This window comes from Bombus terrestris, chromosome 5 (assembly GCF_910591885.1).
Source record: "Bombus terrestris chromosome 5, iyBomTerr1.2, whole genome shotgun sequence".
Classification (NCBI taxonomy): Eukaryota; Metazoa; Arthropoda; class Insecta; order Hymenoptera; family Apidae; genus Bombus; species Bombus terrestris.
Window position 1 is genome coordinate 8,319,028 of NC_063273.1, and position 14,987 is coordinate 8,334,014.

The 14,987-nt window shown below is 36.3% G+C and overlaps 1 protein-coding gene across 1 annotated transcript in view; it reads right to left on the minus strand.

Moving 5' to 3' along the window:
• LOC100648245 (balbiani ring protein 3) overlaps positions 1–14,659 on the minus strand; it is a 34,146-nt gene extending 19,487 nt beyond the window's left edge. Inside the window, exons 1-2 of the mRNA XM_003395406.4 lie at positions 13,848–14,659; positions 12,513–13,035 (exon numbers count right to left, since the gene is read on the minus strand). The gene's annotated coding sequence lies outside the window, so the exon portion shown is untranslated. The remainder of the gene's footprint in view (positions 1–12,512; positions 13,036–13,847) is intronic.
• Positions 14,660–14,987: the final 328 nt, after the last annotated feature.

Genomic DNA, 14,987 nt, shown 5'->3' on the forward strand with positions numbered 1-14,987 from the left:
ATTTTTTATATAAAATTTACAAACTATCTAATTTTTGTAGCTAACTATGTCGTTTATGTTCCTCGGAAATTATTTTATAATTTTACAATGATCAACTGTTTGCTGATTAACAAAATGAATAGCAGAACTTTCCACTTTAAAGCGAATATCGACTAGATGCTTTTAACGGTCATCATCGAACTGACGTAAACAGGTGACAGTAAAGAAGTTTTGAAGCTTCCATCCCATAGCTTTTATGTCCATATCAATCTCTAAAATTAACTTATCTAACAACAACTCTCGAACAAGTATTTTAAAAATCATTTTAAAAACTCACACGCCATAGAGTTTCTGTATTGTAATTTATTATATTATATAATATTATATTATATTAACAAGATACGTATTCCCTTTCATAAGTTCAATGATTAAAATACAAAATCAAAGAAACATAACAAGACTGTTACGCTATATCTTCATGCTTCCCAAAACGTTAAACCAAATGTTTCTTCCCTAATTTTAATCTTTCACTGAAAAGGTTTCGACTGAGCCATCGAATTACAACGTAAATTCAATTTTCTTAGAAAAGCAAGCATGTCACATGCATTCTTTCAACCTACGTCTTGGTTTCGGATTTCCAACGGACCAGAAAACGGTCCATAGGCCAGAAAAATCAGTCTTCTCTCCCAAGGCTAATACACATACGATGTGGGTCACTTCGTCATCATCGGTGTTCCTTCCGGGTCGAGCTCTCTCGAGTTAACTTTCTATTGTCATGCATACGTATATAACCAATCCTCGATCACAAGCATGGACTCATCCGTGCGTCATCGGTGGAACACTTTCGTGGAAAGGTACTTTTAAATGAGTTTCGAGTGGAGTGGTCTCTCCCATAGGTCGTCGACCGATGGAAATCGTGAATGACCTCCACGAATGTATAAATCCATGCATACACGTGCACATTGTACACTATCCTGCATACACTATCGTTCAAAAGTAAGTAACTTACTTATTTTTTACAAGATATGTTTTAATTACAAAATTGCGGTCGTTTCGAACTGGAATGATTTTATTCCTCGCAAACTCCATAGCTACAACGATATAATAACATCGATTTTTGGAAGTCTATACCTGTGCAATGATAAAACCGGTGTTTGAAGTTATTATACTTTATAGAACTATTTTGTTATTTGACAAATTCTTTATCTTGAGATTCTTTGATTTTTCGAATATATGTAAAACAGATTAAGAAGAAGCTTCTAAACTGATGTAATGGTACAGTGCATATACGAACGTAGTGGTGGACCACTTCCACAAAAGAAGAGACGGAAGAAAAAAGAAGATCCTCCAATTCGACTGCATCCTTGTTGATAAGTAGCTCAGTGGTACAAGCGTAGCCTCGACGAAAATAGAAAGTATGTATGTATCGTGGAACGTTTATATCATCACTATGCCATAGCATGGCCAGTGCATTATAGATCATCGGTTTGCGCCGTTTATTAGTACTTCCTACATTTTTTCCCGACTTTCCTCCGCTAGAAAGCGACCACGTTCCCCTCGAACGATCGACTATTCGTAACAACTCCGTAACGTAATTGTAAAGCGTTAATGGAAAACTAACGGGGGAAATGCGTAACATATCGAAGAACATGTAGGCTTACGTAAACTTGAAGACTTCGACACGATTCGTAAATTTTCCCCATAAAATATTGGAAAATATAATTAAATACTGAAGTACTTTTTTACTATGCTTTAAAATATACATGATAAAGATGATACAACAAATACAATATACGATGAGAATATACAAAAATAAAAACATATTTTAAAATAGATTTTATAACAAATTTGGGAAAGAAGACAAATTTTTTTAAACTAATTCCGATCCAGCTTAAATACAGATTAACCCAGTAAGGACCAAGGAATAATTTATCGATATGTTATAAATAGTTATGTTTCGTTAAATCTTATAAAATTGTAAAATTCTCTTTCACATACATTGGAAAAGAGAACAGCAGAACAATTAACTTCGAATGGATACTACAATCTAATTTCAAACTTTGTAATATGAATTCATAATTCCAAAACTTCCCCAGTGAAATGAAATAAAAACTAGGGAGAATATGAAATATTCCACGACAGCCAACAAAATGACTTTCATCCAGCTCCATCCATATGTAAATTGGCTATCTTTGCCTATACTGTACGAACGTCTCGTTTGCCATTGATAATACCACTTAGAATAGAATTTCCAGGAAGAAAATTACTTATGAAATCCACGGATCTCTTCCGAAAAGCCTGGAAAGCGTTCCTTGAGAGCGACGTTTGTTGTGTAGCCGATTGCATCCAGACAATAACGGGCATTACCTTTCATACCGGAAGTACGCGTACAATATGCAAGCCGGCGATATTGCGCACCATTAAGAAGATGCCCATTCATGGCTCAAGCAGAGGAACGTTTCCTATTCTTCCGCAGGAAACAACTTTCCACTTTGGTTCCTCGTTGTTCGAAAACGTTATACGCTAAGTGCTGAACACTTCTGACTTGCACGTTTTCGCAAGAGTCTCGGAACACCGATTGAGAAAACGTATTTTCACGTCGAGGAGATATAATCACGCCACGTTGTCATTGCTCCTTTTATTTTCGTTGAAGTAGCAGCTTTCAAAATTCGATTCGTATATGTTAAGATACATTATGTATTATATGGTTGTTTTCTTACTTGTGCCTTCGTCAGATGCCTAAATGATCCATTTGGAGCTACACTATCGTTCATAAGCTTGGTCGACGATACTTGGATCGATTTGTGGTATGTGAATTTTATTGAAGTGTACAAATTAATAATGAATTAGAAGCAACATTGATTATTTTGTTATGGAATCGACAGACTGTAAATCTAAATTAATAAAAATAAAATAAAAAAATACAAATTAATAAATCTAAACATGGCAACTTTTATATATAGAAATAGTTTAGAATTTGGTATGTATAATGGTAGATATATTTGCTATTTAAATATCACCAGCTATATTAACATTGAAAGTCTGTCTATTAATTTAGAAAACTCTAATCTGTCTTATAATTAAAAAGATAAAAAATCTGAAGATAAAAATCTTGTAAAGTAACAAAGATTAGTTGTGTGATATATAACAATTACAAACGTCAGTTTTATTATTATTACATATTGACTTTCAAAAATCAATTTAATCAAACCATAATATTCTATTATACGTAGCTGTATAAAATCTATAGAATAAAAGCTATAGAATAAAATCAATGCAGTTTTATTTGATCGCAATTTTGTTATTAAAATACATTTGATCGAATGTCAGCAAGTCCCCGCATACTCTTGGACAAGAGTGTACGTTTACAAAGAGTCAGAACGTCGATAGAGATTCGAGGAGTGGAAACACACGAGTTAATGGATTCGTCCCGTGAATCCGAACGAGTAAAATAAAAATGTCCGCTAATAAGTGTGTTCCATGGTTACATAGAATACCAGCCACGTTTAAAGCCAGCTTTCATGTCGCTTTCTCTGCAAACAATTTCAAAGAAGAGACTCGTTTCGAAAGCGGATATATGCTGAATTCTACGACCATGGCCTATCAGTCCAAACTGAGCATCCCCTAGGCTTTGTTAGTCGATGTTATTTCACCGGGCTCGTCTGTTGCGATACACGACACCCAAAAACGAACGCTCTAAGGTTTCTCGAACATACCGTGCGGAATTCATAATTGGACGACATGTTGTAATCGTGGATGTTGATCGTTTATAGTAGATTGAAGCAACATAATATTAATTTGAAAGATTGATGAAAATTCTAGTATCCCAAAATTCCAAACTAGACATTTATTTAAGTGTGAGGCTTCAATGTTTCTCATGATAAAATTGCAATTAACATTGAGGATAGCATATATTGCAATAATATTGAACTAACTTATGTCTCGTGTTCTACTGTTGGAGACATTTGGTAATATATTTTGTATTTCATTACGTTAATCAAGAACAATTGTAAATTAGAAATGAGAATGTAAAAAGATAAGTAACTTAAAAATATTTAACGCAATGAGATAATCGGCTATTGAAAATGATTGTCAATAAAACTGTAATTAAAATAATGTAAAGGTAATATTCGAACAATCCAACTATGATTGTATAAATCGTACATTATAATAAAAACATTTATCTGACAACTTAATTGGCCTCATTTACAAGCTATTCCCTTGATAAAGAAATTGCACAAATTTTATGAATACAACCATGTGTAATTAGTAACTCGTTTGCCTGCCCGTTGGGGCATGAACACAAAAGAGCTCGTGAATATTCACCGTAACATGCATAAAAGATAAGTGAAAAATGAATGAAGAATATTATTATAAAATCTAATATTTAGCAAATCGATACTAAAATAATATTAATGTTCTGATACAAAAAAAAATCACTGCTAACTCTTACTTCATACTATTACAATTAAATATTATAGAACAATTCTAAAAATTTTCCACTTTTATACAAAAAAATCAGCCTGATCTTCGCTTCGTACTATTACGATTTAAAAAATTATAAAACGAATCAAAAATACTATTACAATTAAAAATTATAAAATGCTTTTAAAATGTTGATCTTTTTTATATAACAAACACTAGTTATTAAAATATTACAATTAATATTAATAAAATAATTTCGAAATACTATTACAGTTAAAAATTATTGAATAATCTCAAAATTCTGACCTACTTTCATCGCTCTCTATTTCCATCAAACATCGCTAATAAAACGATTTAAAAATTCTGACCTATTTTCATACAAAAAGGCTATTCTATCCTCCAACTCACGAAGCGAACAATAGAAATTAATTCTGTATACCGTCAAACAGAGGACAAAAGACCGACACGTCACGATGAAAATCAGCATCAGGAGGAAATCGCAAGGGAGCCGGTGTGTTCCGATCTGATTAACTCTCCGATGTGTCCGATTCTCCGATGAACTGTGAGTCAAAACGCGGATACTCTGCGATATCGGTCGTTCCAGATCATTTCTATGCCCCGTTGGCGGGTAGAAAGTTGGCTGCTTGGTGGAAAAAGCGTATTTTCCACGCGCTACTAATGATACCAACGTAATGCTTTCCTCCTTTCGCGGCTTGCATTGTCGAACCGCGTGAAAAGGAGCGTTTTCAAACTGTCGCCTGGCACGCGACGGAACAAAGAACGAAGCAGGCGAAACAGGTCGAGGGAAAAACGTCGTGGAGAAAAGGAACAACAGGATAAAGAGCGAATAAAAAAAAGGAAAGGGAAAAAAGAAAATGCAACGTTGGAATAACAGAAAACAGAGGAATGCTCGAACATTCCTCGAGCGAGCGTGACGCAACCCGTTGTTCGAAGCCTGGCTACTGTGTGTACTTTCTATTTGACGCGTGTGCTATTGTTGTCGCCGTTGAACGACGCCGTGCAACGGGGACGAAGGAAAACTGGTTACTGAATGCCATAAAAGTGGATGCCTTTTCGCAAGACGTCGAAAATCGTCGAAACTCTGAAGATGTGTTGTTCCATCATTGAAAAAGAAAAAGATCGAGAGGAACTTTTTACTTGGGAAAATCTTGTCCGACGACTCCTTTGAAATTTAAAACAGCTATAGAGCGTTCTTGCACAATTAAATCAATATCGTTGATAGATTACTTTTATGTGTTCGTGAAAGAAACGTACAAAGATGTAGATAATACATATGATATATATAAATATACAAAGCATCCAAAGTATTCGTTATACGTTTGATAGATGGAACGACTTTTTATTTAAATTTCCTTTCCTTAGTTATATTCACAGAAGTATAACATTGCATATGTATCGGCAATCTAATTATTAGCAAAATTTGACAAATTGTGATTCTAAATTTAGGATTCATGCTTCCGAAAATTCTATAAAAACCTTGCCCATCCTCCAAAAAACTAGCTGTCGATAACAAGTGAACGTCTTTTCGCGGGAAACTCTGACTAACTGGCTCAACACTCTGCACTTCTACTTCTGAAAATACATCAAGCGTGATTCTTGACGTGGAAACATTTTGTTCGACGACTCATTCAAAATTCGAGAAAGATATACCAGGAACCATTGGTCCTGTCCTATGGGAGAAAGCAACGTATTGTAAGGACGTACAAGGGATAAAGGATTCATCCAGTTCGAATGAATACGGGATAAACGAGCGGCGGAAGCACACAGAGGTTCCTCTCTATTTTCGAACGAAAATCGCGATCCGGTCTCCTGAACCGGCGAATGGGGACGTTCCAATTTTCTACAGGATTTGGGGTTAGCAAAGGTTTGGAAAAATGATGCAACGATACTTTTGTCGCGGCAATATCCGTGGATGTATGTATATTGTATGTACTTAGTAAAAATGCATATATTTGGAAAAATTTCATGCTGAAGCTAGTGGATAAAAGTTTCGACGATAGGGTAGTTTTCGTGCAGATGGGCACTTGGGAGAAATCAGGACTTCGTTGTTGGATTAAAGTAACGTTAGTAGCGAAATTTTACAAGTTACCTAGTTATGGCTGTTGTGGATAATATGAAATTCTCGCGCGTTAGTGTAACAGGTTTGATAATATGTACAAGTTTCAACTCTTATTTTTCAATACATGAGGTGATGTGTTTTATTATATTCATACGGTGTGTCGTGGAAGGATCGATACCTTTCTGTTTTAGCGTCATTTGTCTTGCGTTGAAGTCATATCAATCATTAGCTAACAATCGTGTATTATAGGTCACACAATTTTATTACGGTCGTTTGACGCTTCAACAATGTGTCGCTATAATACAATTTTTATCAAAGTCAGTAATCCGTTATGCAAATACAAAGAGGATTACGGTGAATTCATTGGCCCTCTCACTCCCCTCACCTAACAGCACTAGACATTTTCCTTCGGGAATACTTGAAAAGTAAGGCCTATGCAAACAAGTCTGGACCACGGTCATTCAATATTTCAAATTCGAAAACTAATACGGAAGATATTCACAGCTCAGATCCAATGACCAAGAATTAATGATTGTAAACAAGACCAATCAACTTTTTCGTTATCTTTCCTTAACTTTTTCTCGCGTACAAAAGATGGGTCACATTTACGGACAACCTATCAAAATAGAAATTCAAAGTTTGACGTGAGTAAAATACGCGTTGATACCGTTCGTGAAAAAAGGATCCAATCTCCTGTTCCAGAAAAAGCTCGAAGAAGACGCATATACGCGTGTTTAATGATCTCGGCCGCGCCCACAAAGGAGGATAAACGGTTTCTTTGAGGAGAACCGCGACCGCTTTCTTCGTGAAACGCTATTGGAAACTCTTTGTGCCACTGGTCTCGTACCACGAAGACAAAGTCGGTGACTACGAATCGGTTGATCCGCGAATATACACGACCGACCAAAAGGATCAAGGAACGCGGTGAAAATTCCGATTTTTTGGATAGTGTCAATGCAACCCTCGGGGTTGCAGTCCAGCTAGTTGGCTCAATAACAATCGGACGTAGAATACAATAGGATACAATAGTATTTTGACAATAGTCGACAATGAAAGAACGTTTCGATCGGAAACTTTCGGTTCGTGCAAATGAACTAGCAGATTTTTAGCCCTTTCACATTTATGGACATATCCGGTGAAGCAATTTTGTTCAGAAGATACTTGGAATAAGATATTTGATGCGTTTGATATTAGTATAGTAGTATTTAATATTTATTTGATATCATTATTTAGAATTAACAAAGTCACGCATGAAAACACGTCTGGCTTAATAAGCGATTCTATAAAGTAACAGAGTTATTAATGAGCGTGCTAGGATTTTTACCAGATTTTTTAGAAAACGTGGAGCGGTAAAATATTAAGCCCAGAGATGGAAAAAGTCCATCCTTCGATTTCTCTTCGTCTAATTTTTACTTTTCTAAAAAAAAAAAAAAAAAAAAAAAATTCGAATATTTGATGTAAAAAGTAATTCTATAATATAATAGATATATTGGCGAGCTTCCCAAAATTTTATCAGATTTTACAAAAGCGTAGAACACAATAAAATGTGACCCAAGAGATAAAAAAAGCTGGCATTCGTAAATTTTTACATTTATCGAAAAAGGTTTCAAACATTTGATTTAAAATGTGCTTGGATAATATAATAGAAGCATCGTGGAACATCTCAAATCTATTTTAAATTTTTTTAAAGTAAAAAAATTAGGCTTGGACATGGACGACCTAGTTTGCCTGCGATGAATGGAAAACTATGTTTGCTTAGGGTTGAAAGTATAATAGAACTTACGGTTAGTGTTCTTAACTCTGCCACGCCAATAAATGAGATGTCTCAAACTATTTCTTACAAAGATCCACGAACGAGATATCTTGTGTTTTGTTGTTAAAAGAAAACGCGAAATATCTGGTTCAGAGCATCGCATAAGCAACATTGCATCACAAGATATCTTATCCACAAATACAAGAGAATTAACAGAGCGTCATTTCACTCATTTGTGACAGAGTTGGAACAGAGAAATGCAAAACGATAAAAACAAACGCAGAGTCGTTATGGCTCAGCAAAAATTAACGTAAACGAGATATTGATTCAATAGCAAAACGATTACTAATGTCTCTGCTCAGTGACAAATACCGATTACGATTATTTGTGGAGCTCAAACTGCACGAAACTGGCTGTTGAATATAATCAGACAAGTATGCATTCATTGAATAGTTCGTCACGACCAGTGAAATGTTGTTTATGAAACATTACCTAATGGACAAATAATGAAATTAAACAAATATCAGGAACAATAAGAATGAAATGTCCAAAATGGGAACAGTATGGTTTGTTATGACAATAGTTACGAGCTTCGATCTTGTTTTACGTGTCAATATTGATTAAATATACAATATTCTCACGTAATAAAATACAAAATGATGGAAGACTGGCGCGAAACTTTATAACAGGTTCGAAGTATCGATTCTCATTACTCGTTCGAGTAATTACTTGAAAATTGTAGCCATAGTCGGTTTCATTGCTCCAAAGCGCGTTTCCGCGCCTCTAAAAGCACACATTGTAATTCTAGATGTGAGTATCATAAATACCAAAGCTGAATTTCTACTGGATCGAAATCGCTCCCCAATGAGAGTAGTAATTGTTTCCCATTTAAACAATCATTGCTGCACACGCTTCTGTGGTACCTCCATTTCCGAACTTTACGTCGCGCGGTGCGACTAAAATATCTAACAAAATCGTTTCGTTTTGATCTTTGATCTATGCTTTCATTATTTACGTTTGTCGGATATGCACGAACATACACAGCCTACTAACTATAATTTAACTCATTCCAAATATATATTGATTTAACTAAAATCAAATAAATAGTCAGGATTACTAGCTATATATAAATCATAAATCATAAAAGTATTAATTAAATCGAAGAATATTTAAGATTAAAAGGGAGAAAATTCAACTTGCCCAAAATGTTAGGTAATATTGTTAATATTTCAAGACTCTCAATGAAAATTCAGTTTATCAATAGATATTGATAATATTGTATTACCAGTACAGATTGATCCTTTTAATTGAGAACATCGAAATATTGGCAATATACAGGTTGTATCGTAACATATGGGGCCCACTTCAGGAGTGGACAGGAAACGAAAAGACAAAATTTAAACAAACAGGTGTTCTACCCATCCTTGTTTCAAATTTACAGTTATTTTTATGTTTCAATAATCCGGAACATAAAAGGTATCCCAAATGATTACCCTCGATCTGTATTATTCGATATACATCTGGAATTTTTGAAAAATTGCGAAATTCCTTAACACGACCACTGTGAGTTTGTATACAGATCGAGGGTAACCATTTCGAGCATTTTCTATAAAGGTAAGCAGCTGCAGATTATTGAAACACAAAAATGGTTATAATTTCGGAACAAGATCAGATAAGACACATGTTCATTTTCATTGTTTTCGTGCCTTTTGTTCATTCCTAAAGCTACTCCCATATGTTATGATACACCTTGTATATTGATATTCTCAAGGCAACCTTGCGAAGTCCCTGTCCAGAAGATGGAACACATGCGAACTTAAAAGACCGTTAACAAGCTCTAATAACATCGCGCCACGAACACGGTTCTCTCGATTCCTAACACGTAGAATCAGTCGCAATTTCGAACAGCCTCGGTGGAAGATTACATTCGCTATTGAACAGCATCGATTCCAGCGAGCAAGCACAGCCTTAACAAAAGACGCACGTAAGCCATGGCGAGGGAGGAATGCAAAGAAAGCGGGAATAATTAATACCCGGAGCACATCTTCGCGCAGGGAGACGTAAGTACGTGAAACATCGTGTTAAAGAATATTCTCTCACTCGAAACGCCGTGGCGGATTTGAGGAAAACACTGTACATACGCTACAGCTCAAAGGTATTCGAACACGTGTTTATTCTTGACAAGGTGTATTTTAATTAGAAAATTACGGTCAAATCAAACTGCAATGATTTTATTCTCCGTAATTGCTATAGCTACGTGCAAGAATACATTATAACTTGGTTAAATTGATTTTTGAAGGTCACGTAACAATAAAACTGACGTTTGTAATTGTCATGCCTTATAGAAGCCGTTTGTTATTTGACAGATTTTTTATCTCCACGTTCTTTGACTTTTGAATTATAAAATGGATTAAGGAGGGTCTTCTAAATTAATAGAAGCACTTCCCATGTTAATACAACTGGAGACATTTTTAACAAATGTACGTATTATATTAATACATATATATAATAAATGCTGAAATATATTATTTCAATGTTTTTTAATAACTAATCTATATTTATAACCTGGCGATTCCATAAGAAAGTAATAAGCGTTGCCTCAAATACCTAATTTATCATTATGGAGTTATTACTCGTACGCTTCGATAAAATTTACATACTGTTATTACAAATCGATCGATGCGTCCGGATGCTTATGAGCAATAGTGTACGTACAGTACATATGTGTAGACATGTAGAAATTGCATTCTTGCCGCTTTAGAAAGTGCACGCACAAGTGGACATGCCAACTCGTGGCTCGGTGGATTTCACAGGAATTAATTGACTCGGTGATTCGGCCAGACTTATCGTTGTGATTTACGCAGCGATTCCCATGAATTTCATGCGCGCAGCTTCCATAAGAAAATACGTGTAATTTCGGTATTGTAATTTCTAACGGGGAAAAAAGAGAGAAGAGAAATGGAATAGAAAGATAAGAATAAAACGGGAACTATAATAAGTAAATAAAGAAAATCGCGTGCACGTGATCCGCCGGTTGGCCGAAGGTTTTTTCGGAGCGGTCACAAAGCAAGAAACGGTGTAATTGCAACGTTACAGAATTACAAATGAAAATAGTCCAAGTTTAATTTTCGGCTTGAACGCCCCTAATATGTACGGTCCGTGGAAGAATATTCACTATATTAGTGCATCTCAAGATAGGGAAGTAATTAACTTTTTAATAGATTTGTTGCTTAATACCGGAAGAAGATAATTATTTTTAATTTCTTCAATTATACTTAAAAATATTAAACAAGATAATATTAGAGCATATTTAACAATAACGTAAACTCCCTTTGTATCTTTTGAAAGAGAAACAGTATATCTACATGTGTACCAATATCCCCTCAAAAGATGAATATTTTGTAAAGTGCAATGTACATACGAAGAATTCTCCTCTTTTAATTTATTGTGGCATTTGGCTTTTTTAAATATTTCTATGTTGCTTGTAAGTTGTAAGAAAAGTACAATTTTAAGGTAGAATAAAAGGAAATTGTTCGGGGAATAGGTACATGTATAATTGATATATGGTTAGGAAATAGTAGAGCTGCAACTTGAAAAGAAATTGTTCCAGGAGGATAATGCAAATTTAATGAACATCCCACGGATGAAGTCGGCGTTTTCAGAACGCGAGACGAAGTAGCTTTCGCGCGCGATGGAAATTCATCAAGCTTTACCGGAGCATTTTTAATCAACCAGAATAAGAAGATAGATACACACACACACACACATTTCCATATGTATATACATATACACAAGCGAGTCACTGCAGTTCACGGGCTCGCAAAGTGCTCGTGCTCTCAACTCAGAAGGAGTATCCCCTTCCGTAAATAAAACAGCGAATAACCGCGGCCAGAGAAGCTCTGTCTATTAAAACCGAAATAAGATCCACCGTGCAAAATCACGTACCATCATCTTCAAAATCTAAACGACGTCGTAATCCACTTAAATTCACTTTGAAAAGAAAAGAGAAAGAAAAACATAGCTTCCAATTCAATTAGACAAGAAAAGATAAAGTAACAGAAACAAAACAATTTGCGTTAAAAATTTTCTAATTCAATAACAAATATATATCCAACAAGGTTTCCCAATTTTAAAAAATGTAAAGAAAGAACAGTTTCAATCAACTGGATGTCGATCCCACGGAACGCGACATTTCATAGCGAACGCAACGGAAAATCGAATGAATCGGATGAAAAAAAAAAAACGAAGTGGAAAAATCAATTCGTGTAGACGTACCTCGATTTCTATAATTCACACGCGTGGAAACGTGCAGCCAATTAATCCTTCGTTCTCCGTGAAACAATCCGTAGATCTCCCTCGTGATCTTTTTTCTTTCTTCCTCGCACTGACTCAACGTAGAAATCGCAAATATCGCGTAGATTTATACGATGATCGTTGCACTGAATCGCAAGCCGTTCCCGTTCGTAAAGAGAAAAGCAGACACGAGAGAGCAAACTTCGATTCGAAATTGCGGTACCGCTCGCAGGTAACGCGCCTTTCGCCGCTCAGTCCGCGCCGAATGACGTTCGTATACTGTCCTGGCTCGGTGCGTTCGGCGGAGCCGGCCTCGTATGATGACCCCCTTCTAGAATTCTACGGCCCTGTCGACGTACGCCAGTCTCTGGACACCGGCGTAACACCAGGAAACGTGCAACGCCAATCCTACTGGCTTCGATCGTTTTACATGGAAAATTTCGTCGAAAAATTCCGACAAAATCGTTGGATTGCCATCAATGTCCGATGCAGTACTGATGAATTTCTGAAAAATTTTGTTGAATTAAACATCTGGTTAAATAATAGATACATAGAGAAATATTTAATACTTTTTTGCAGTTTTTTGGTACTGCTAATAGTCTATAGTTTCGTCTTCTATATGTTTTTATGAGATTTTTTAAATAGAAATTTAACGTCTTTAATAAACAAAAATTATAGCGTAAAAGGATTTTTTTAGTTAAAGTTAATTTGTTTTATAATAGCGAGTGAAATTACTTTTTTAATTGGGTTTTCCTTTCTATATTTAGTTAGCTAACTAAACGTTAACTTTTTCCCGACTTTATAAACGGAATCGGTGTTTTACGGTTTTCACCAAGGAGTATCGAGAAAGAAATAAGGTGGTCGGTAATCCCTGTAGCTTAAATCGATTCACGGTGGTTTTTAAAAATATTCTACTCCATTAAAACTACTAAAACTAAAGTACTTAGTATTTTTAACTAAATGAAACTTTTAGGCAAATTTAAACTTCGCTTATACCCTAATGCAGCATTTCGCACGAAATACTGACCTCCTGTTTAAATAATTCTCGTACTTCATTTATTACAAATAAAGTTTAAAATAATACTTTATTCACGACACAATGGTCTGTCAACTGACAACGTTCCTGGAACGATTTGTCACTCTGTAACATACCAGCCTGTCTAAAATATCGATCACGCCAACCGTTTCTCTATCATGCAGAGACAAGCTGCAAATATCTGTAGATCAACCAACTTCCCATAAAACGTTCCATACGTTTTGGTTCTGTTTCTATCAACCGGAAAGGCAAAACTTGATGATGATACGTTCGATGCTTACATTTCAATAATAGATGAAACGGGCCATCGATCGACCAGATGACCCAAAACCATCCGGAATTACACTGCGTCACAGTCAACGGCCTTTGCCTACGAAAGACTCGATCTCTTCGTGTATCACGATGGATCCATGTCCTTCTTAGCCTCTCCTACTTCGATACTTCCTATTTCTTCTTCTTCTCTTCTTCACGACTCCTTCTCTTTCGTTCTTTTTTTTTCCTTCAAGAATAGTCGGTGTGATACTCAGCGGGAGGAACCTTGGGAAAAATTCATGTGGCTCGCACAGACACGTCCGGAATTCGATTCTGGAACGTATTGCTCCTTCCAACTTTACGGTACTCCACGTAGTATTGCCTATAGATTGTAGACACGAAAAAGTGCGGTTGCAGCGGCCGCATCCGCAGGGAGGCGAACCAACACGGTAAGAAGCCGGGAGAGGGAGGAGATAGGCACTGGTAAAACTGAGCACCACCCATCTTTCTTACCTTCCATTTTTCTCACCGAAAGGATCCGGTGTAATTCTAGCGCGCACGCTGAAAATTAATGTGGTTCGAGCTGGTACGCGCGGAATTCGATCCGGCAACGACCCGCTTCTTCACCTTTACGGTACTCGCGCGATATCCTGGGCTATAACCGCCATGGAAATATGCAGTGAACCGCGCCCGGTTCGCATTGCCGTTTAGCTTTGCCGTTTCGCACGACCGTCCATTGCTCTCGTTCACCGGCCCCCATCGTTGCAAACGTGCAAACGAAACGGCGCTGTTTGGCAAGCGTAAACGTTCCATGAATCTCCTCTTCCTCTGACGGACCACTTCTTCTCTTCCTCTGCGCGTTACCGGTTGCGCTGGAAAGATTGGAATACTTTTTAGAATTTTCTACGAGAAGTTTCTTCAAAAAACAGAAATTCAAAGGAAAACAAAATTTCCAAAGATTTAGCGGCACTAGCTACCTAAATACGAGCTTGAACTCTTTCGGTTTTTATGTAATCTACCGAAAAAGTGTAACACCTGCGGAGAGAGCGGTAAATAAGCTACAACGGGAGCGCTTTGAAGCTGGCTGAAATTTAAAAACTTCTCTGTGTTTAGCCCTTTTTGGCATGTCAAAGCACGATAATATTGAAATGCAGAAGTAAACGAGTCTA